This window comes from Cervus canadensis, chromosome 17 (genome assembly GCF_019320065.1).
Source record: "Cervus canadensis isolate Bull #8, Minnesota chromosome 17, ASM1932006v1, whole genome shotgun sequence".
In the NCBI taxonomy this organism is placed as follows: Eukaryota; Metazoa; Chordata; class Mammalia; order Artiodactyla; family Cervidae; genus Cervus; species Cervus canadensis.
The window spans coordinates 19,226,226-19,249,222 of record NC_057402.1 but is presented as its reverse complement, the minus strand read 5'-3'; the positions used below and the strand labels follow the sequence as shown (position 1 = coordinate 19,249,222).

Genomic DNA, 22,997 nt, shown 5'->3' with positions numbered 1-22,997 from the left:
GACACTGGCTCAGAATTGAGTGATCTAAGGTCAAAATCTGCCTATGACTCTGGTGGAATTAGGAAACCAGACTTCATCAAAACCACACAGTAGAGATCGCTGCAACTTTAATAATATTTATTAATGATATAGTTGTGAGTATTCAACATAATCTCAATGAGATATTTGAACTGGAACAATATGAGGTGCCATATAAGGAAGTAATAACTGTCAGAGTCATTACCATTGCTGTAATTGAATTAGGAATTTTCTTATATTGATAAACTGTGCAGATAAAAAGGGGGATAATAGCAGGAGTGAAGGGGAAAGAGTGTGCATGTAGAAAATTGTGTAGTAAGGCTATCTGGATGGGCTTCCTAGGTGGGTCAGTGGTAAAGAACCTGCGTGCCAATGCAGGATTTGCCAGAGATGCAGATTCAACCCCTGGGTTAGGAAGATCCCCTGGAGGAGGAAATGACAACCCACTCCAGTATTCTTGCCTGGAGAATTCCATGGTCAGAGGAGCCTGGTGGGCTAGAGTCCATGCGGTTGCAAAGAGTTATACATGACTGAGCGATGGAGCGCACACACACACACAAGGCTAACTGGTGACAGATTTCCACTGAACTGTTTAGACCCAGTAAAAATTGTTTTCTGTGGGGGAAAAGTTTTTCAATGCCAGACCCCTGAGAAGAAAAACATCTCGACTTTCAACACACCAAAGTTTCCCATATAATGTTCTATTAACTTCCTTCCTTTGTGGTTGACATCTTAACACAAAGATATTATTGAACAGACATCACAGAATCCTTACAGACAAGATAAACTTGTACTAGACATCTAGCTTTTATACAAAGTCTCTCAAAATAGTAATTATTGGGGCTGTTCTACCATGGGAGATGATTTGTTTTTACTTCCTGCTAGAGCTGTCGGCTTACATCTTGTCAACCTATACTGTGTAGGTGTATGTACATCTATGTGGAAAGGTATGGAAATTTTTTAATCTGTTACAGAAATATTCTGAACCCATTTGTGAGTGAAGTGTACTTTCCTGACATGAAATTTAAAATGTAAATAATTATTTTATTTTTTTAACTGATGGTTTTCTCCTCTGTGGCAGTGGTGGTCTTTGGCCACACAATACAGGAGACATCAGAGACCATGGCAATAGTGGAAGGCCACACACTTCAGATTTATGCTCTCGAGTAGTTTGTATGCCATTTGTCTTTTTGACTGAACACTGCACGCTGGCACAGTATTAGATTCTGTGAGCACATCAAAGAGATATAAGATATTATTCTTGTCCCCCAGGCCTGAGTTGTTTTACTGCACTTTTCTCAAATGAAAACATAATGAAACCCCTGAATTGGTTAACTTTCGGGGGAGAGTAGCATGCTTTTCTTTTCTTAGGATCTCACAAAAGATTTCAGTTCACTTATTCCCCTCAGATAGAAGGACTGAACGGCCTGCATATGGATTTAGGGGGAGAAAGCAGTTTGAGCAAGGTGGGGGCATCTCAGCACTTCATTGAGAAGAGTGAAGTGATTCCAGATAAGGTGTTGAAAGCCTGTAAAACTCACCTACGACAAAGGCAAGAGCACCTTTATTTGTGATTTCTAGCCCGCAGTTCTGTGGCATAGATTCCTGATGCATTTTTATAGATTTTATTGGCTACCTTTAAACGCTTTCTTGAGAGTTCCTTTTCATACTTTCATAATTTGCTGAAACTGTCTAAGGCAGAGGACAAGTTTGGGATGTGATGAGGGATGGGGTGGGGTCCTACACTTATTTTACATGCTGTGAGCCAAGCTGAATGATTTTTAAGGTATCATGTCACAGATACATATCGAGATAGTGATTCTGGGTTTCGCAAAATGGAAAGACGATAAACTACCTGCATATTAGCATAGAAGGAAATATGGAGTCTATTTCTAATCAGGGAATACTTTGTCGATATGCATATTAGCATTATGAGTATATTAAAACACTGGAGGGATTTTAAAGTAGGGGCAGACAATAGGCATTTATTTGCTAAGTTATACTCAGTATTCAACAAGGAGAAAAAGAGAAGATGAGTCTGGAAGTATGGATGGGAAAAACTGAGGAAATTTACTGTTTTAGTAAAACTATTATCATAAGGGATCAGGAGCAAGGAGGAAAATTAGCAATCAGGTGGGTGTAGACTCTTGAGGGAGGCAAAATTGTAGTCTGTAAGGGAGTATGTAAATATAATGTAAACATAGAATATTTTCCCTTAATGGCATTTTCTGATTTTCAAAATTCAGCTTTGGCACCTGACTATGATCTGAGGTTTTATTTTTATTTCTTTCATCACTCACATTTTAATTTTCAAAGTTTTAGTGATTGAAGCATAACTTGATAAAATATTTTCTGAGGCCTCACAGTCAGAAGTTGAAGCCACAAGCTTCTGCAATCTTCAATAATTTTATGCTAAGTACTTGGGAACATGAGCTCTTCATTTGAATTAAGGATGGAGATGTTTCTGGGAATAAAGAGCCACTTGTTATTGGTCTCCTGGCCAAAATCAAACCAAATGGACTGTGAAATGATTGTGTTCATAAAAAGGCATGTAATAAAGGCCAGTGTGAGTATAATAGGAAACTTTCACTATCTACAGAATCAGTAGAAATGTTATGTTAATAAATCTGGTATACTGGATTGTTTTTTTTAACTCTATATATGCCTTAAATGACCATGTTATTGTATCTTTAGACTTGAAGTTGAACAGAGCTCTGCAATAATGTTTCATTCCTGAAAATAAAATGAGTCCTTTCCCTCTTTTCCTGTAGAAATGCTTTAAGCTTATATGTATTCACTAGATTTTTAATATTGTATTATTCCCTGTTTAGAGCTTTTATTCAGGAAAATGTAAGCTTAAGATGTTCATTTATTGGGCAATTTAGTTGAGGACAAGTTATACTTGGAGTATTTTAAAATAGAAAATGACTCCTAGCCCTCTTGTTCCCTTCATTAGACTGGAGGGGAAAAAAAGAACTAAAAATTATCCAGATTTCACAGACACATTTTTTAAAATTTTATGCAACAGATTCTTTATAACATTAGAAAATGTGTTCCAAGCAAGAGCTATTGGAATGGAATTTTCAAAGTCTTAAGGTTTAGAACACATACTTAATACTGTCACAATTCATGGTGAAGTGAGCTAATAAATGCTTTGTGTATCACAAGTGCACATAAATTGAGCATTTGTTGCCTCTACCCAGTTTATAATATAAGAAGGGAAAAGGGCCTGCTCTAGGGTAAACGCTAAAGAAATGGTCTGAACCATTGTAACTTTTTGATTATTGGAATTACCAGGCTGGGTTTATTTATCTTCTCTATTAGCTGCATTTCCTCTCATCAGTATCACCCTTCACCCTACTCCCAACCCATCTGATGCCCTTAAACAAATTCTTAATTGGGCAGCACATTGAATTATCTCATTGTATTATATTCCATTATCTTCCAGAGAATGTTCATGAGCATAGAGTTGATACTAAAAGTTCTGATTCCTACTTCTAAAACTATGCATTCTATTCCTAGGTGGATTTATTGTGAAGTTAATAGAAAGCTTAAGCTTCAGATTCCTTTGCTTCTCATGAGAGGGGTTTTAGTAATACATTCATATGGTTGAACACTTCTGTAAATTTTCAGAAATGAAGCATTTTATTTTTTAAAATGAAGTATAGTTAATTTACAATGCTGTGTTAGCTTCAGGTGTATTTTGAGCAAACTGATTGGAATATATACATATTCTTTAGAAATAAAGTATTTTAAGTGCGATTAGTTAGGCCCCACGATCTTTGAAGGGCTTCCCTGATGGCTCAGCAGTAAGAGAATCCACCTGCAGTGCAGGAGGTGTGGGAGATGCAGGTTTAGTCCCTGGGTTGGGAAGATCCCTTGACAGAGGAAATGGCAACCCACTCCAGTATTCTTGCCTGGAAAATCCCACGGACAGAGAAGCCTGGAAGGCTCGTCCATAGGGTTGTAAGGAGTTGGACACGACTGAGCACACAGCACACCATCTTTTATAACACTGACTTCCTGCTTATTACACTTTTTCTTTACTCAGATGTATTGAAATGGGATGTTTGGGTTGCAGCCAAAGAGATGATGAGCTTAGTGGAATATATTGATGGTTTATGGTCCTTTTCATTTACTATTCGTTTCTTTATTTCTTGCTATCCTGGTGCAGGAATGGTGTCCAGAAACACTTTCACTGTGCTGATCTGCCTGACTTGTGAGCCTGAGGTTTAGAGCCAGGAGTCTCACTGTATTGTGAACATGTTCTATATCCCTGGGTAATGAAAGTATATGCACAGTAGAAGAGAAACTAATATTGAGCTATATAGCAGCAAAAGGGTACCCATTTCCAATAACTGGCACACTGGCTAATGAATGTTTTCAATTCAAAGAATATTTAACATTAGCCACTGCACAATAAAACTTGAAATACTGCGAAGCTGTGTAATTTATATATGAAAGAAATTTGAGAGTTTCCCAAATTTGACAACAATCATAAATATTTAAATATTATTATCATGAATCAACTATGAAGTGGAAACATTTTAAGTTGTCAGTATTGAAAATTAAAATAAAAATTCAATATTATGAGAATAAATTTTGATCCCAACTATGCTGGAGGAAGGAGTTTCATATCTCAGATGTTGTTTGCTTTTTATTCTATTTAATATAGAAAGATGAGAGGTTGTTATAATTACAATAAATGGTAGTAAGGGTTGAAAGAATGGTTGTAAGTCCGTAATAAATGGTTTCTAAGAGGAAGGTGTCTTGTTTGCTGAGAAACAGAGAAGTCTCCATTTTCACGTGTTACTTAGAAGTGATTCTTTTCTAGGAAATGTTAGGTCAAAAAGACTAACACTAACTTTCATGTCAGGAGAAGCAGGCATTGATCCTAGTTGGATTATGAAAGAATATTTGAAAGTGAAAATTATGATGAAAGAAAAATTATGTAGTGAAAAAATTGTACAAACAACACTTAGGAGTAACAGGAGAAAAAGAATAAAGATTCAGGGAAGTAATTGAAAATAAAAATATTTCTTACCTCAGGAAGAAGCCAAATTGAAGTGAGATATAAAGCAAGGTAGACAAGAAAAGAAAAATTAGTGATAGTAGCAATTTGAGCAACTTTGGACATTAATGCAGAAGCTGGAAAAATTAGAAAGACAGCACTTAAAGCAACAGGATTTCTAAGCACTGCAGAATCTCTGTTACTGTGAGATGTATCAAAACTTTTTAGTAAATCCACATACCTATGATCACTTAATCTATGCAAAGGAAGCAAGATACAATATATTAAAAACAGTTTTTTTCAGCAAATGGTGTTGGGAAGACTGGACAACCAGATGGAAATCAATGAATTTAGAATATTCCCTTATACTATGTACAAAAATAAACTAAACCAATGGTTTAAAGACCTAAATTTAAGACATGATAGCATAAAACTCCTAGAAGAGAATATAGGCAAAAAATTCTTGGATATAAATCATAACAATATTTTCTTAGATCAGTTTCTGAAGGCCAAAAATAAAAAGCAAAAATAAGCAGTTGTGACCTAATCAAACTCAGAAGTTTTTGTAGAGCAAAAGAAACCATCAACAAAATGAAAAGACAGCCTATGGAATGGGAGAAAATATTTGCAAATAATGCTACAAATAAGGGGTTAACATCCAAAATATACAAAGAGGTCTTAAAACTCAATATCAAAAAAGCAAACAACCCAACTGAAAAATGGGAAGAAGACCTAAACAGACACTTCTCCAAAAAGACAGATGACCCACAGGCAGATGAAAAGGTGCTCAACATTGTTATTTATTAGAGAAAAGCAAATCAAAGTTACCATGAGGTTTCACCTTGCACCTGTCAGAATGGCTGTCATCAAAAAGTCTACAAAAAATAAATTCTGAAGAGGGTATGGAGAAAAGGGAACCCTCTACACTGTTGGTGGGAATGGAAAACAGTACAGAGGGTCCTTAAAAAAATAAAAATAAAAAATAGAGCTGTGATATGATTTAACAGTCCCGCTCATGGGCACATGGCCAGAAAAAAATCATAACTCAAAGAGATACATGAACCCCAATATACATTGAGCACTATTTACAACAGTCAGGACAGGGAAGCAACCTAAGTGTCCACTGACAAAGGAATGGATAAAGAAGATGTGGTACCTATATACAGTGGAATATTACTCAGCCATGGAAAAGAATGAAATAACATCGTTTGCAGCAACGTGGGTGAACTTAAGAGACTGTCATACTGAGTGAAGTAAGTCTGACACAGAGAGACAAATATCTGATATCATTTGTGGAGTCTAAAAGAAAGGGTGGAAGTAAACTTATTTACAAAACCGAAGTAGAGTCACGTAGGTAAACAGCTTATGGTTCCAGGGAAATGAGAGGGGAGGGATAAATTGGGAGACTGGGATTGACATATACATGCCATTAGATATAAAACAGGAAACAAGAAGCTGCTATAGGGAACTCTACTCAATACTCTGTAATGACCTAGATGGGAAAAGAATCTTGAAAATAAGAGTGAATATATGTATCTGTATAACTGACTCACTTTGTTGAATACCTGAAACTAATAGAACATTGTAAGTCAAATATACCCCAAGAAAATTTTTTAAAAATTAAAAAAAGGATACATCAACCCCAATGTTCATAGCAGCACTATTTATAATAGCCAAGATATGGAAACAACCCAAGTGCCACGTATACACAAATGGTTTAAGAATATGCAGTATATTTACCTATATACCTGTCATAGTGGATTAAGACCATCCTAATGACTAACTTGATTAGACTTTAATTCTAAATAAGGCTACATTCATTCACAGGTTCCAGGTGGTAGGACTTTAACATATCTTTTTGAGGGACAGAGATTCTTTGTGACATTGTATTCCTATCTTAGAAAATGGAGTGCCAACTTATTCATTTATTTCACCATTGTAAATGAAGCCTCCTATTATATCTTGTAACATTTTTGTATGTATGAAGCTTTTTGAGTCTTGTGTGCTGTTATATAACTTGCCATTTATAAAATTCTCTACCTAGCTGTGGCAAAATGAAAGTACAATTTGTAAGTTTGAACTGTCCGATTGTTGCAATAAATTATTTTACTTTGTCCTTTGTGATCGTAATATCTATCTTCCTTTCTTTTGTCTAATTGCACTTGTGGGTACCTTCAACACAGTGTTAAACATCAGTGGAGAAATTGGGTAGCTTTTCATTTTTTCCTGACTTTTTTTTAATTAAGATACTAGATTTTGAGTTAAGAGGTGTGTGTGTGTGTGTGTGTGTGTGTATGTGTGTGTGTAATACTTGTACATGAACATCTCTCTAGTTTTCTTTATCAGGTTTTGAGAACTATGTTACATACATTTCATAAAAGTAAGTCTGAATGTTTTCCTCTATTTTCTATGATTTAGACCAATTTAAATTTTATTTTATATGTAAGCATTTCTTAATGATAATTGCTATAAAATCACATGGGCCTGATGTTGGGAGAGCTCTTTAATCTCTTACTAGCTATTCTATTGTCTTTATTCAGTCTAAGCCTTTTGTCTCTACTGGAGTCAATTTTGAAAGGTAGTTTTCTACCTTTCAAAAATATCCATTTCTTCTCTCTTCAACTTTATTTATAAAATTATATAAAATACAAAATGTATTTCCATCTTAACATTAAGTCTTTCAAGTCATCTGAATATTGGATGGTCTTCCATTTATTTAGTTCTCTTAAAATTATGTTCAACAATGTTTTGTAGATTTTAATACACACATCTTATACTTCTTTAAATTTAATCCTAAGTATTTTGTTATGTTTGCTGCTACTGTGAATGGAATTGCTTTCTTAATTGCATTTTGATTGGTCTACTGCTAGAGCATAGATATTAAATGATTTTGTATATAGATCTCATATCCTACACCTTTGCTAAATTTATTAATTAGTTCTAGGATTATTTTTTTCTATATTACTCAAGATTTTCTGTGTGCAAGAGCACATCATCTATGAATAGGTTTGCTTCTTCCCTTCCAATCTGAATGCCTTTTATTTCTCTTTTGCCTAATTGCTATGGCTAGAACATCCAAGTGAGAGTGGGTATCTTGTTCCTAACTTGAAAGGGAAATTATTCAATCTTTTACCATGAAATATAGTGATAGTTGTGGGTTTTTCAAGAAAGCAAGTATCAGGGTGAGGAAGTCATTTTATTTTCTATCCAGTCTTGCATTCCAGGAAAAAGTTCTGCTTGGTCATGGTGAATAATCTTTTTGTTGGATTTGGTTTCTTATTAGTATTTTGTTGAACTTTTGGTCTGTAGCCTTCTTGTGACATCTTTATCTAGTTTGAGTATCAGTGTAATACTAACTACTGAACAAGTAAGTGTTACTTCTATTTTTAAGAAGACTTTAAGTAGGATTGGTTCCTCTCTAAAAAGTTTTGAGAGAATTCACCAGTAAAGTCATCTGGGTGTGGGCTTTTATTTGGGATGGTTTTGTATTAGTGTTCTTTTGCTGCTGTAGTCACAAATGTAATGGCTTAAAGAACACAAATATATTATTTTACAATTCTATAGGTTAGAAATCCAGCATATGTCTAAAATCACCATGAGCTAAAATCAAGGTGTTGGCAGTAGTCCCTATATGAGTAGAGCTTTAGAAATGCTGTTCTTAGGAAAGGATCAGTATCAAAAATTTTCAATGAAGAAATTCTTTAAAATAGCACATGTTATACATATGTCAACTTTAAATCTCACACTGTTTATCATGGTTCGTGTTAGTTATTGGCATATATCCATTTTACAGCCAAATTTTGAGTAGCATTTGAAGTGAAACACTGATTGGCATAAATCTTATCACATAGTTGCACTGAAAAGACCTAATTAATAAATTTAGTATGGAAACTATATAGAAAAAATACAGAATTTTGAGTCATAGTAGACTCAATTTAGGTCTTGACCTATCCTGTGATATTTTTATGAACTCAGATTCCCAAACCTTTCTGTAATTCAGAATTTCTGTTTATAAAACATCTCTGTTTATAAAACAGAATCTCTGTTTATAGAGCTCCTGTGAGGGTATTATGTCAACAATTAGTAGAGCGCCTGAATGCAGTACATGCCCAGTAAGTGATAGCTTTTGGATGTTACTAGCTAAAGGAAACTTTGGACGGAGGAGGACGGAGGAGCCTGGTAGGCTGCAGTCCATGGGGTCGCGAAGAGTCAGACACGACTGAGCGACTTCACTTTCACGTTTTACTTTCATGCATTGGAGAAGGAAATGGCAACCCACTCCAGTGTTCTTGCCTGGAGAATCCCAGGGACGGCAGAACCTGGTGGGCTGCCGTCTATGGGGTCGCACAGAGTCGGACACGACTGAAGCGACTTAGCAGCAGCTAAAGGAACCTTTCTTTCCCAGCACAGGATAATATCAACCTTTCTTTGTATCTGGATTTCCAAACCATCAACCTGCTTAGTGATGCTTACTTTAGCATCCATTGAGAGGCACATGTGCGTAACTGTTTCTTAAACTCTTGAGTTCTTTTTCCGAGTCATTGCTCATGTTCACCTACATATTTACCTTCCTTACTCACTCTGAAAACTTGTAGACTACCTGATTCTAAGAACTTACAAGTTTCACCAGGCAGAAAATAATTTATTTTTTTTCAGGATTGATTGATAGTTTTTTTTTTTTCTTTATTATGCATCCCTTTTCTCTCTGTGGTTTCTTTTATTAATGAGAACATAGTGGCAATTAGATGTGATTTACTATTACTGCTGCTGCTAAGTCGCGTCAGTCGTGTCCGACTCTGTGCGACCCCATAGACAGCAGCCCACCAGGCTCCCCCGTCCCTGGGATTCTCCAGGGAAGAACACTGGAGTGGGTTGTCATTTCCTTCTCCAATGCATGAAAAGAAAAGTGAAAGTGAAGTCGCTCAGTCGTGTCCGACTCTTAGCGACCCCATGGACTGCAGCCTACCAGGCTCCTCCGTCCATGGGATTTTTCAGGCAAGAGTATTATTATCCATTCCTAAATTACTTCATAGGTCTGGTAGATTAGCCTTGGTCTTTTATGCTTATGTCTACTAATAGTCTTGCTACACATTCAAAAGTTGATACATTTGTCATTTTTAGTGACAATTTCCCCTTCCTATTTTCTGATTCTCCCTTGAGCATAATTTTTCAGTAGCAAGTTTCCTGTTTTTCATTGTAGCAGTCAGAGGGGCCTATGCTTTTTTCCATCAACTTTCTGGTAGAAAGAGTGTGGAATGTGTGCACTTAATCTGGGCTTGATTTTAGGAACATGTGTGTCCAGAACAGAATTTGCAGCAACTGAGGCAAAATCAAAGTGATGGCTAAAGTCCACTCATTTGTGGACTCAGTGTGTGCCAGGGAGTGGTGGAAGCATTGTTCTGGGTAAGTTTTGCTTTTGGCCTTCTAGAGTTGCTTTGCTTTTTGGCCATTTTCCAAAATGTTTCTTTTTTTACCTAACATATCAATAGTTGGTTTCCACTTAATGTAACAAAGAATCCCATTAGATGAAAAGCTTTCTGCATAATCTGGCCCCATTCTTCTTGATAGCTTCATCACCTCACTTGCCATTCCTAACTAACTACTTTTTACAGTTGCACTGAATTTCATGCTACTTTATAAGTAGTAAGCTCACAGTTCTCAGCAACATCTGTATTGGCTGTCTGTTATTGCCATAACAAATTATGAAAAATTTAATGGCTTAATCTGCACAAAATTTTATATTACAATTCTGTAGATTACAAATCGAATCCAAGTATCATTGTGCTAAAATAAAGACGTCAACAGGGCTATTCTCTTTTCTGTCTTCTCTGAGGCATGGTATATTTACTTGCTTATTTGAGTCATTGGGGGAAGTTAGTCCCTTGTGGTTTCAGAACTGTGGTCCCTTTTTCTTACTGGCTATAAACTAAGGGTCATTCTCAGCTTCTACAGGCCACAGAATACTTATTTCATTCATCTTCAAAGCCAGTAATGGTAGTTCAGGTCCTTGTCATCTGTCTGAGTCCTCTTCCATCATCACATCTTTCTTTGACTACAGCCAGGAAATAATTTTCCTGGAGAAATTATACTGTTAAATATATATGTATATATGTGAAGGAAGGACAGTTTGCTTCTCATAGGTTCCAGTGAAGGTGTAGTCGCTCAGTCATGTCTGACTCTTTGTGACCCCATGGACTACAACCTTCCTTTATGTATATAGATGTATTTATATATATATATATATATATATATGTAGTTATAATATATATATTTACAGTATAATTTCTCCATCTCAGATTCCATATTCTTAATCATATCTGTAAAGTCTCTATTGCTGTATAAAGCAACATATTCACAAGCTCCAGGCATTAGAACATGGATAGCTTAAGGGAATATTATTCTACCTACTATGGTCTACCTTCTGGCTCCAAAAGATTCACATTCTTCCCATATACGAAATATATACAACACATCCCAATATCCTCAAAAGTCTTAATGCATTATAGCATCAACTTAAAGGCCAAAGTCTTATCTGTATCTAATAAAGTAAAAAAATCCATGTATCATCATCTGTATTATCTAAATTAGATATATTTTAGACGCTCTGATAATCTCTTCCTGGTACAATTTCTCTCCATCTATGGACATGGGAAACTAAAGAACAAAGATCTGCTGCCATAATACATGGTGAGACAGGGATAGGTTAATATTTTCATATATGTGGTTCATAAATGGATAAAACGGAAGGAAAAAAGTACTCACCAGTCCCAAGAACTTTTGAAACTCAGCCTGGCAAACTCCACTAGATTTCAAGAGCTGGGGATAATGCTGTATGTTTCATCATTCTATTGTCTAGGCTCTAGCATCTCCCATCTGAGTCACTGTTTTTTCATGGAAAATATCGTGTTTGCAGCTGGGTAGTTTTATCAGCCTGTTTCCTGCCATTAATATTTGGAGCATGAGAGGGTACACAGCTACATCCTTCTTTCATTTTCTACTCTGTCCGTTTCAGTCCAAGTTGGTGGTGTTTCTTGCATAAAGTACTTGAAACCTTATGAATCTTCTATTTATGTCACAGAGATTCCTGTCCAGGAGCTCTGCGGGATTAGGCTGGAACGGGCCACACCTGCTTTCCATAGCAATCTGATGACAGTGGCCCTGGGCTGTGTGTTTCTTAGGACTCTCTTCCAGACCTGCTGCTCTTAGCAATCTTTTTCCTGTCTGTGCCTCCCTGAGCTCCTGAAAGTCTCCAGTGTTTGTAAGAGATGGTATCATCTAGTGACTCTCACTGTGAGGACACAGGAGTCCCTGCCCTTCCGTTCACAGGGGTGCTGGAAATAAAGACACTCCAGGTTTGATGAGTCTCTCTGGCAGACTGGAGACCTCGTGGGAAGAAACCTCTACCCAGATGTGGTTGGTTGGCTGCTGTCCTGAGGGGTGTTTGCTTTCTGCTGTTCACAATCATTTATGGATCAACCGTTAGTTGAACATTTCAGCCCTTTTTGTCTACAGCATGGGCCTGTCGAACTCCGTGATCGATGTATCTACCTACACAGCCTTCTGTCTCACTGCTCCAAGTTGCTGAATCTCAGTCTGGAAGGCCTCCGGCTTTTGGATCCCATTCTTGATAATTTTGCTCTGAACACAGATTTACTGCGACTAAACCTTTCGGGTGTTCTGGATTCTCTGAATCTGTCCTGAAGACTTTGCTCAGCAGCTGTTCCAGATTGGATGAGCTGAACCTCTCTTGGTGCTGTGACTTCACCGAAAAGCACATATAGGTGGCTTTTGCACACGTGTTGGAGCCCATCACCCAGCTGAATCTCAGTGAATGTCGAAAGAATCCGCAGAGATCAGATGTCTCTACCTTAGTTGGAAGATGTCCCAATCTTGTCCACCTAGACTTTAGCGATAGTGTCGTGCTGAAAAATGACTGCCTTCCAGAATTTTAACAGCTCAACTACCTCCAACACCTACCACTCAGTTGGTGCTTTAACATAATACCTGAAACTTTACTTGAATTTGGAGAAATTCCTGGATTAAAAACACTACAAGTCTTTGGAATTGTGTCAGATGGTACTCTTCAACTGTTAAAGGAAGCCCTCCCTCATCTACAGGTTAATTGTTCTCATTTCGCCACCATCGCCGGGTTGACCACTGGCAACAAGAAGAACCAAGAGACATGGGGCATCAAGTGCCGACTGTCACTGGAGAAGCCCAGTTGTCTACGAAGCCTCTATTGCAAGATGGTGTCTTCTCTTTCCTTTGAACAGGGCAAGTAGGCAGGAAGCCCAATTGTGAAGAGCTCAGCTATCTTTATTCTTGGTTTTCCATTGCCTTCTTTACAAGTATGTTAGAGAACCATTGGAGAGAGAAAACTATGAAATGTTGCTTTTTAGAAATGACTAGGAAAGCTTTTGTCACTGCTATACCCTGAAGAGCCTAAGCTCTACGCTTTTTGAAGTTTTAGGGAGAGTGAGCCTATAATTTCAAGATACCTTAAATAGCAAAATTTGAACCACATCTTCAGGTGCCTTTTTTTGTAAATCTATTTAGAATCAAGCTTAAAAATCACCACCAGCAAATCATTTTCATAGCCTATATGGCAACTGAACTTTCTTCTATTTAATTTTTCACACTGCTTTATCATAAGACATAGGTTGCAAAAAATAATAAGCTATTTGTACTGTAAGCTGAAAAGAATGAGAATCTTTCTCGTTTGTAGCAATCTCTTCTGAGGATAGCAAGAAAAATAGGCATTTCAAATGTGCCTTTAGATTAGCAATGGGGTTGATGGAAACAAATATCCCAGGTCATTCACCTTAAAACCTAAATAAAGAAAAAACTGACCAACCAGAAGTATAGAATTGGTACAGATTTTAAAGACTCAAGAGACAGTTTTCTGTAACAGTTTAACCTAGGGTATCCTCTAATGCATATTAATGAAGATTCCTTTATGTACATTTTCCCCCCTGGAGGAGGAAATGGCAACCGACTCCAGTATTTTTGCTTAGAGAATACCATGGTCAGAGGAGCCTGGCGGGCTACAGTCCATGGGGTCGCAAAAAGTCAGGACACGACTGAGCGACTAATACTTTTATTTTCTTTATGTACTATGTTCCCAGCGTTCTGAATTAGCTGAGGAAATTGAATTGTGGACTTCTGACTTTATGATCAAATTATCTTAACCTGGGTTCTTTAGCTTTTAAAATGACTTGTTTTGTTTTAGAGAGGTGGGAACCAGTCAGTCTCCGGTTCTTGAAATGTTGGATGGAATTCTGAACTGCGGATGCCTGCCATTTTCCTTTTTGCTGAGGTTCTTGAAGTTATTTTTATTTTACTCTGGAATGAAGTATTTTAAATTGGCTATTTTATTTTTAATGGCCTTCCACAATGATTATTTCTAACAACCCGTTTCATAAAGTTCTGGACCTGGAGTTCCCTAAGAACTGCATGTTCCTTTCAATTAGGAATATATACTAGAAGCAGGTGTGTGTTCTGTACAGTTTCAGAGCAATAAGCACAGCTGGAACCTGCATAAAAGTTAAAACTCTGGTGCTGAACCTTTTGATAACATCAGTGATTTTTTGTTTTAAAAAAACATAGAAGCAAAAGGATTAAATTCTACTTAAAAAAAAAAAAAACACAAAACACTAATTTCTTGTTTAAATTGATGACCTTCCCATATGTTCAAAATGGAGCAAAAAGCCCAAACTCATCATTTCCTTTAAAATTGCTTTTTTAAAAAATCAGATCTTTCAAATGATAGAAACAATGGTGTGAAGTGAAGTGCCCTTATCTGCTCAACCCTAAGGAAGAACATTTTTACAAAGTAGTGTTATATGGGAAATGATTAGGTTTCAGTTTTGTAGTAGTTTAAAAGTGCTACATACTATTTGAAATTATTGTTTACAGATTAGTGAGATGGACTGGAGGGAGGATCCAGTTGGCCTCTGATTTCCAGATACCCTCACACATACAGTACTTCCAAACTCAAGTCCAGCCATAAGCTATTTTGCTAACACATCAGAGTAATCTGTATTTTAGTATGTGATTTCTACTTTTATAGACTTGTTTTAAAATAAAACACATTTTTTATAAAAAATGAAAAAAAAAGATTCCTGTCCATAGCAAGAGGCTTGTCCATAGATCTTCCTGGACAATCTCATCCTCACTTACGACTGCTCACATGGATGAGGGACCATGCCCTTCAGCTTCCTTGCTGTTCAGTCATCCATTCACATCCCGCTCTTTGCCACCCCATGAACTGCATAGCATGCCAGACTTCCCTATCACCAACTCCCAGAGCTTTCTCAAACTCATGTCCATGGAGTCGGTGATGCCATCCAACTATCTCATCCTCTGTCTTCCCCTTCTCCTTCCGCCTTCAGTCTTTCCCAGCATCAGGGTCTTTTCCAATGAGTCAGTTCTTCGCATCAGGTGGCCAAAGTATTGGAATTTCAGCTTCAGCATCAGTCCTTCCAATGAATATTCAGGATTAATTTCCTTTAGAATTGACTGGTTTGGTCTCTTTGCATTCCAAGGGATTCTCAAGAGCCTTCTCCAACGCCACAGTTCAAGAGCATGAATTCTTTGGTGGTCAGCCTTCTTTATGGTCCAACTCTCACATCCATACATGGCTACGGGAAAAACTATTGCTTTGACTATGCGGACCTTTGTTGGCAATGTAATGTGTCTGCTTTTTAACTTCCTAGATTCTTTTAAGTTTAAATGAGATGTGATCCAGACTCCTTAGTCTTTTTAAAGAGCCTTATTATGTGACTGAATACTCTGACCTTTTGATCTTTCGGAGGTATAGGCAAAAGATTGTACAATCATGCACTGGGTTTTTTGTCTAGAGCATACTTTCTCTTAATTTTAGTATCTTTTGCAATCTGGATAGCCTGGAAATTTCTCAAATCCTCAAGTCCTCCTTCCTCTTTATTTAGCAATTTAACCTAAATTTATCTCATTCTTCTCACTTTTCATTATAAATATCAAGAAGATCATTCAACACTTTCCCCAACTAAATATGTAAGTGTTGCTGTACTTTCAACATTTTGCTTGGAAAATCTCAGCTAAATGTTCAGTTTTGTCATTTACCAAGTCTGCTTTCCACGTAACAGCAAGACATACTTCTACCAAACTTACTGCCACTTTAAGACAGGATCCAGTTTCTGCTGTTCTCACTTCATTCTTAGCTCTCATTGGCAGTAACTTTCACGTCCATATTTCTTAACAGTTTATTCATAATGATTCATATATTTTCTGAAACAATTTCGATTTTTTTATCACACGTCTCACCTTATTCTAAGTCTTCGGCAACAGAGTCACTAACATATATATTTCTTACAATCTATTCAAAGCAATCCAGGCATTTTCTATCATGCTTCTCAAGACAGATGTATGAGAAAAGAAATGTTAGCAAATTATAAATTTTAAAAACTTGTGACTATGTTAAAGTTTTCAAAATCCAGAAAACTAGCATACTATGTTTTATTAATAAACTGACTGAGAAACCTCTGTGATACTTTCCCTCCTCTATTTTTTGATAACCTCATCCAAATAACTTAAAAATATAAATTTTATTAGAGAGAAGAAAAAGATAATTCTGTTATTCCTCTAACATAAATGATTATTTTTTTCTTACTTTGATATGCTAGAAATATTTCTTTTTGCTTCACAATCTGTTATTGGAAATCCCATGTAAAATGTTAGAATTATTATAAAATTTGGGTAAAATCCTTTTCAAGTATTTTCTTTTCTGAATTGTAAGATTTCAAGGAACATACAGTTTTCTTGGGTATTCTCCCATCTTAAATACTATTTGAACTGTTCACGGACATTCATCAGCTTGTCACTGAATCTTTATAACAGCTCTATATTATATTGTTTGTTGTTGTTGGAGTTGTTAATGTCACCATTTTGTGTCAATTGAGAAGTAATGTTAAATATATTTCCCTTATGTTCATATGATTTCACTTCTTGTCATGAATTGGATAATCAAAAATACAAGGGCCTAGTCAATACAACAACACCAATTTAGCAATGAATTTAAAAAGGAGTTCCTCATTGAAACCCATATTTTTCAGTCCATTTCAGTTTCAAGGTGGCATTTTGTGAACCATTTTAAGAAACTGTCAAGCTTCAGGAGAACAAGATGAAACAGATATATAAAGATGTGATCTGATACTTTAGAATATTTAAATGTGTGACCTCACACATACATTCAATCTTTATAGTGGTACTTCTGCAAATACAGAAATTCTGAAAAATTCTATTTTGTATGATTCTCATAAAATATTTTTCTCTGGTCATAACTGTGTAAACTGTATCATTGAGCATAATTAGGATAGAAAAGAACTGTTTTGAATAGGTGGCAATGAGTATGAAATTTTGTGTCTACAATCTTATACATATGATTGCTAGAAGAATTTTCCACATACTAAATTATTGTTTAGTACATTTAAACCCTTGTTTCTCCTCTGTTACCCATAGTTTTACTCCTGGATGCCATAGACTGTGTTTATTTGCAAATTGTGACCTTGTCCCTGTGTGTCACAATGCCAGATCAATCATCCCATCAGTAGTGGGACTATAGGAAAAGGACTAGCTATATAGCAACTATACACAGAAGTGGTACATATATTCCATTAAGCTCAATCTAATCATGTCCTCAAATTATCTTCATTTGGATCCCCGAAATACCTGCAGCCATCCCAGCACCACTAAACAGCAGAATTATGATGAAGAGGAAGTTGAAGTAACAAATTGCAGTCAGCTAAAATATCTTATTTTGGCAAATTTTACAGAAAAATGATTCATGTAGTATATTTTCAGGACCCCTCCCAAGCCGTTGAAGGGCTCTAAAGGGCCATAAATACAGGGCCATAAGACTTTAAGGAAAAATTTCTCCTCTAAGAAACTGATTCATCCTAGGTCTTTTGTAACTTCGTGCGAAGTTGCTTCAGTCGTGTCCGGCTCTTTGTGCCACACGGACTGCGGCCCACCAGACTCCCCTGTCCATGGGATTCTCCAGGCAAGAATATTGGAGTGGGTTGCCATTTCTTCCTCCAAAGAATCTTCCCAACCCAGGGATCGAAACTTTGTCTCTTTTGTCTCCTGCATTGGCAGGCAGGTTCTTTACCATTAGCACCGTCTGGGAAGCCCCATTTGATGGCAATTCCATTAAGAAAAATGGAGTGATTTTTACTTAATTTTTAAATTCACTCTCCCTGTGCTAAAGTGCTAAAGTCAAGTCCGACTAGTAAATACTTCAAAGTATACTCAGATTCCAAACTTTATTACTGTGACTTGATTTTCCATTGACTCTCATTTGTATATTTTAATAATGTCCTAATGTAGATAGAGAGACAGTGGAAACAGTGTCAGACTTTATTTTTTTGGGCTCCAAAATCACTGCAGATGGTGACTGCAGCCATGAAATTAATAGATGCTTACTCCTTGCAAGGAAAGTAATGACCAACCTGGATAGCATATTAGAAAGCAGAGACATTACTTTGCCAACAAAGGTCCGTCTGGTCAAGGCTATGGTTTTTCCAGTGGTTATGTATGGATGTGAGAGTTGGACCGTGAAGAAAGCTGAGCACCAAAAAATTGATGCTTTTGAACTGTGGTGTTGGAGAAGACTGTTGAGAGTCCCTTGGACTGCAAGGAGATCCAACCAGTCCATCCTAAAGGAGATCAGTCCTGGGTGTTCATTGGAAGGACTGATGCTGAAGCTGAAACTCCAATACTTTGGCCACCTCATGCAAAGAGTTAACTCATTTGAAAAGACCCTGACGCTGGGAGGGATTGGGGGCAGGAGGAGAAGGGGACGACAGAGGATGAGATGGCTGGATGGCATCACCGACTCGATGGACATGGGTTTGAGTAAACTCCGGGAGTTTGTGATGGATAGGGAGGCCTGGCATGCTGCGATTCATGGGGTCACAAAGAGTCAGACACGACTGAGCAATTGAACTGAATGTATTTCTCTTATTTTGCTTTTACTTTTCCTTTCATCTACTCTTAATATGCCAATATGACTGCTACATTTAACATTCAGTTATATCTAAATTGGATCATGATGCTTCTCTGCTCAGCACCCATGACTGATCATCTTAAGTAAAAGCCAGGGTCATTACTGTGGCCCAAGAGGCCTAGACCCCTCTCTTCTTGGCCTCATCTCCTTTTACCCTCACTCTCCTTTGCTACAGCCACCCTGGGCTCTTCACAGCCTCACACACGTCAGGCAGTTGCACAGCTTATGATCTTAGCCCTCGCAGCTCCCACTGCCTGGAGTAACTGTGTCCACATGTTCCCAGGGCTTGTCCTCTCACTTCTGTCAGGACTTTACTCAAAAGTCACCTCATTGAGGATCTCCCTGGCCATCTTATCTATAATTTCACCCTTGTCTACTGCCACAGATTCTTCAGATTGCTTTTCTTGCCCTCTTTATTTTTAGTAATTATCATTTTCTAAATGAATATATGCTTTATTTTTGTTTGTGTATTTTTCTTACACATAGTCTTTACCTACCACTAAAAAATAATCTCTGTGAAGCAAATGTATTTGTCCCTTTTGTTCACAGTGCCCTTCTAATGCATAGGAGGGTGTATAGCCTAAAGTAGGTGCTCAAAAAATATTTTAAATGAATATTTTTAAATAAATGACTTATTGACTTGGAGAATACACAGTCACCTTTTATTTATCAACCTCTTGAGTTGTTCTCAAGTCCTTCAAAATAGAACTTATAATGTCAGTGTGTTACAATATTTTGCAATGACCTACAAAGTATCGTCATCGTCATATGATTGTTTTTTAATTTTCTTCTTTACTGTACACCTCTTGGGTCAGGGTCTGTGACACAATCATCTTTATATTCTTGGTGTGTAGTTTATCAACTGTAACGCAGTAAGCTTTTGAATAATATACATCAAAATAATCCTAAAATTAAGCGATCACATTGCCTAAATACCGATGATAAATTTTATTCTAAGACACAGAGGTAAGAGTTGTTCTCTCCTCCAGATAAAAAAGAGTTGACAGGTCAAATATTTAATTGTAAAGCCTAAGTTAGACAATCCTTGGAGTTCCATGTTCAGCAAGAAAGTAGCATTACAGTAGCTCAGAAGTTATAATCAGAGGCAAGCCCATGATGGATTATTCGATTAAACTAGTTGTTTACAAATCATGAGGCGTGTAATAAAGGCCCTTTTTGGTCTAAAAGGCCTTTCAATATTTTTCTTGTCAATGGAAAGGGGAGAATCACTTGAAATGTTCAAGAGATCCTATTCACTTGTGGATTACACTCTGGAGCAGCATCTCCCAAAGTGTATAGAGAAAATTACATTCATGGGATGTTGATTTGATGAAACAGGTTAAATGAAAAGAAGCAGGAAGGACCTAACAGGTGAAAGAAAGTTAGAATGATTTCTTTACTGCAGGATTTCTCCCAACCTTTATCTATTTATGGCCATGCTGGATCTTCCTAGCTGCACGCAGGCTTTCTCTAGTTGCGGTGAGTGGGGGCCAGTCTTTGTTGCGGTGTGCGGGCTTTCTCATTGCAGTAGCCTCTCTCGTTGCAGGGCACAGGCTGTAGACACGCAGGCTTCAGTAGCTGTGGCTCACGGGCTCCAGAGCACAGGCTCAGTGGCTGTGGCTCATGGACTTCGCTGCACAGCGGCATGTGGGATCTTCCTGGACCAGGGATAGAACCTGCGTCCCCTGAGTTGGCAGGTAGATTCTTAACTACTAGACCACCAGGGAAGCCCTCCCCCAGCCTTGGATATGTGTGGCGATTCACCAAGAAATAAGTACAGGAGCCCATATTCTTTAAAAGACTTTGTTCAGAGAACCCCTTTATTTGCTTTTCCTTGCATCTTTTCTTTGAGATACATTTTAGAGGTATCTCCATAAACAGCAAATCCTGATGTATCTTAACAGTTCTCAGAAAAAGTGACCCACAACAGAGACCCTGGCTTTGGGTAATGCTCTCCACAGATTGTTACCATGTGCTGTGACAATGTTCTAACTCAAGCTGTCTTCCTTTCACACAATGCCTTAACACTCATTCATATTTACTACTGAGATACATATTTCATTGCTTTATTCATTCAGTGATTTTTTTTCCCTTTAAAAAGACCCATCAGCTGATAGTTGACAGGATCTTCTAATGCTACCTGAAAGTGAGTAATTCTGAGAAACTATATTAGAGTAGTCCCCCTATGGATTCTAATGGTTCAAACTACTGTAATCATTTTGCCAACCACTGTAGGTATTGTTGTCAGGCCCCGTGATGTGATCTAAATACTTTGCAAATATGAAACGTTTTTCTGTTAACCCTGTTTGGGACTATCGGCATTCTGATTATATCATTTGGCAGAGGCCACTTTTTCCAACAGAATATTCTCCATATCTGAAATATTACACAAGACAGTATGGCAGCTGTGTGAAAACCTGGTTGATTTTGAAGTGATCTCCAGCTTTATGATTGTCTGAGTTTCAAAATAGAATGAGTGTGATTACAGCCTACATAAAATGTTACAGGCTACAGAAAGGCTGGCTCCAAGTCAAATGCCAAATAATGCTATGTTGTTTGTACTTTAGAGTTGTTGAAACATTTAGAAAACACTGGGTTTGACTTAACAAACATTTATTGAGCACTCACTGTTTGCAAAATAGTTTGTTTCCTGCTAATAATCCCTGGAGCAAAAATAGTCTCACTGTTTAATCGAGAAGCATTTATGGTACACCCAGTGAGATGGTTCTTTTCAATACCAGAATTGTAATTCTGTGTAGCTAATATTCATCCAGGCCATATAAGAAATGTGTGAAGATAATTAAATGAGTGTAATTGGGAAAGGATCAGTAATGCTGACAACCTAGTCACTCTAACTCCACATCAATTCCCCTTTTGATGAACTGGGCAAGTCAGATGTGATTTGACAGGGTTGGATGCTGAGAGAGGAATTATGTCAATAATTTCACCTATTAGAGATTAATTCCCAATGAATTAGAAATTGAATGATTAAAACCAAACAGAAAATAAAGAGTTTTTCTAAGCCAAGACTGTCTCTCTGAGACCCAGGAGAGAACATTAAACATCTATCCAGTGTCAGCAGTGTGAATGCTAAAATGAGTCTGGGTGTGGAGGAAGCTAGAATGGGCTCAGATGTCATGATGCAGTTCAGGGAGAGGGTCCAGGGCCAAAAACTGAATCATACCATACTTGATATTTGATAAATATCAACAAGTGGATGAAGACGTGAACTCAAGACTAAGAAACCAAATCAGAAAATCCAGGAAAACATTAGAGAGAAGAACAACATCAGCAAAAGTTAATGTGGTGGTTTGAATGAGAGGAACAACCTAGAGGGGAGAAAATATTGGCATTTGTTCTTTTGTTTACATTTAGAAATTAATGCAAGGAAATGTCAGGCTTCAGGGACTCCTCAGGAGGTGGAGATTCAAGACTGATACATATGAATTCTTCCTTTCTGAAAATAGGCCCCCGAGAAAAGCAATCTCTAAGTTTGTACCTATTCCATCATCAAAGCATCCAATCTGCTTCAGTTTATCTGGGGATTTGGAAGAAGATCATTCTGGAGAATGGAGGGCAGAAATTCCCACCCACCAGCCCTTCTCCACCTATATTTTGGTGCTTTTCCTCACTTGGGCTGTTGATCACTTTTTTATATCTTTATCAAGGAAATTGGAAGGGGCAGTGGTCTGTGGTGAGGTAGACAAATGCTTATGGAAGAAGAATAAGGATCATTTTAGGCTTAATTTCAGCTGTGTGCTCTAGAGTCAAAATAAACATTGCATCAAGATCTATTTATAGCAGCAAAGCTTATTGCCAAAATACAGATTGTATTGCTAGTATGTTATGATATTGTAAGTATTCTTAGTAGCCAAGATTTCATATGATCTCTGCAATCAGGGAAAGCTAAGAAGTAAAAAATTT

General features: G+C 37.2%; 1 pseudogene; it reads left to right on the top strand.

Moving 5' to 3' along the window:
- LOC122454911 overlaps positions 1-13,311 on the top strand; it is a 57,959-nt pseudogene extending 44,648 nt beyond the window's left edge.
- The last annotated feature ends 9,686 nt before the right edge of the window (positions 13,312-22,997 follow it).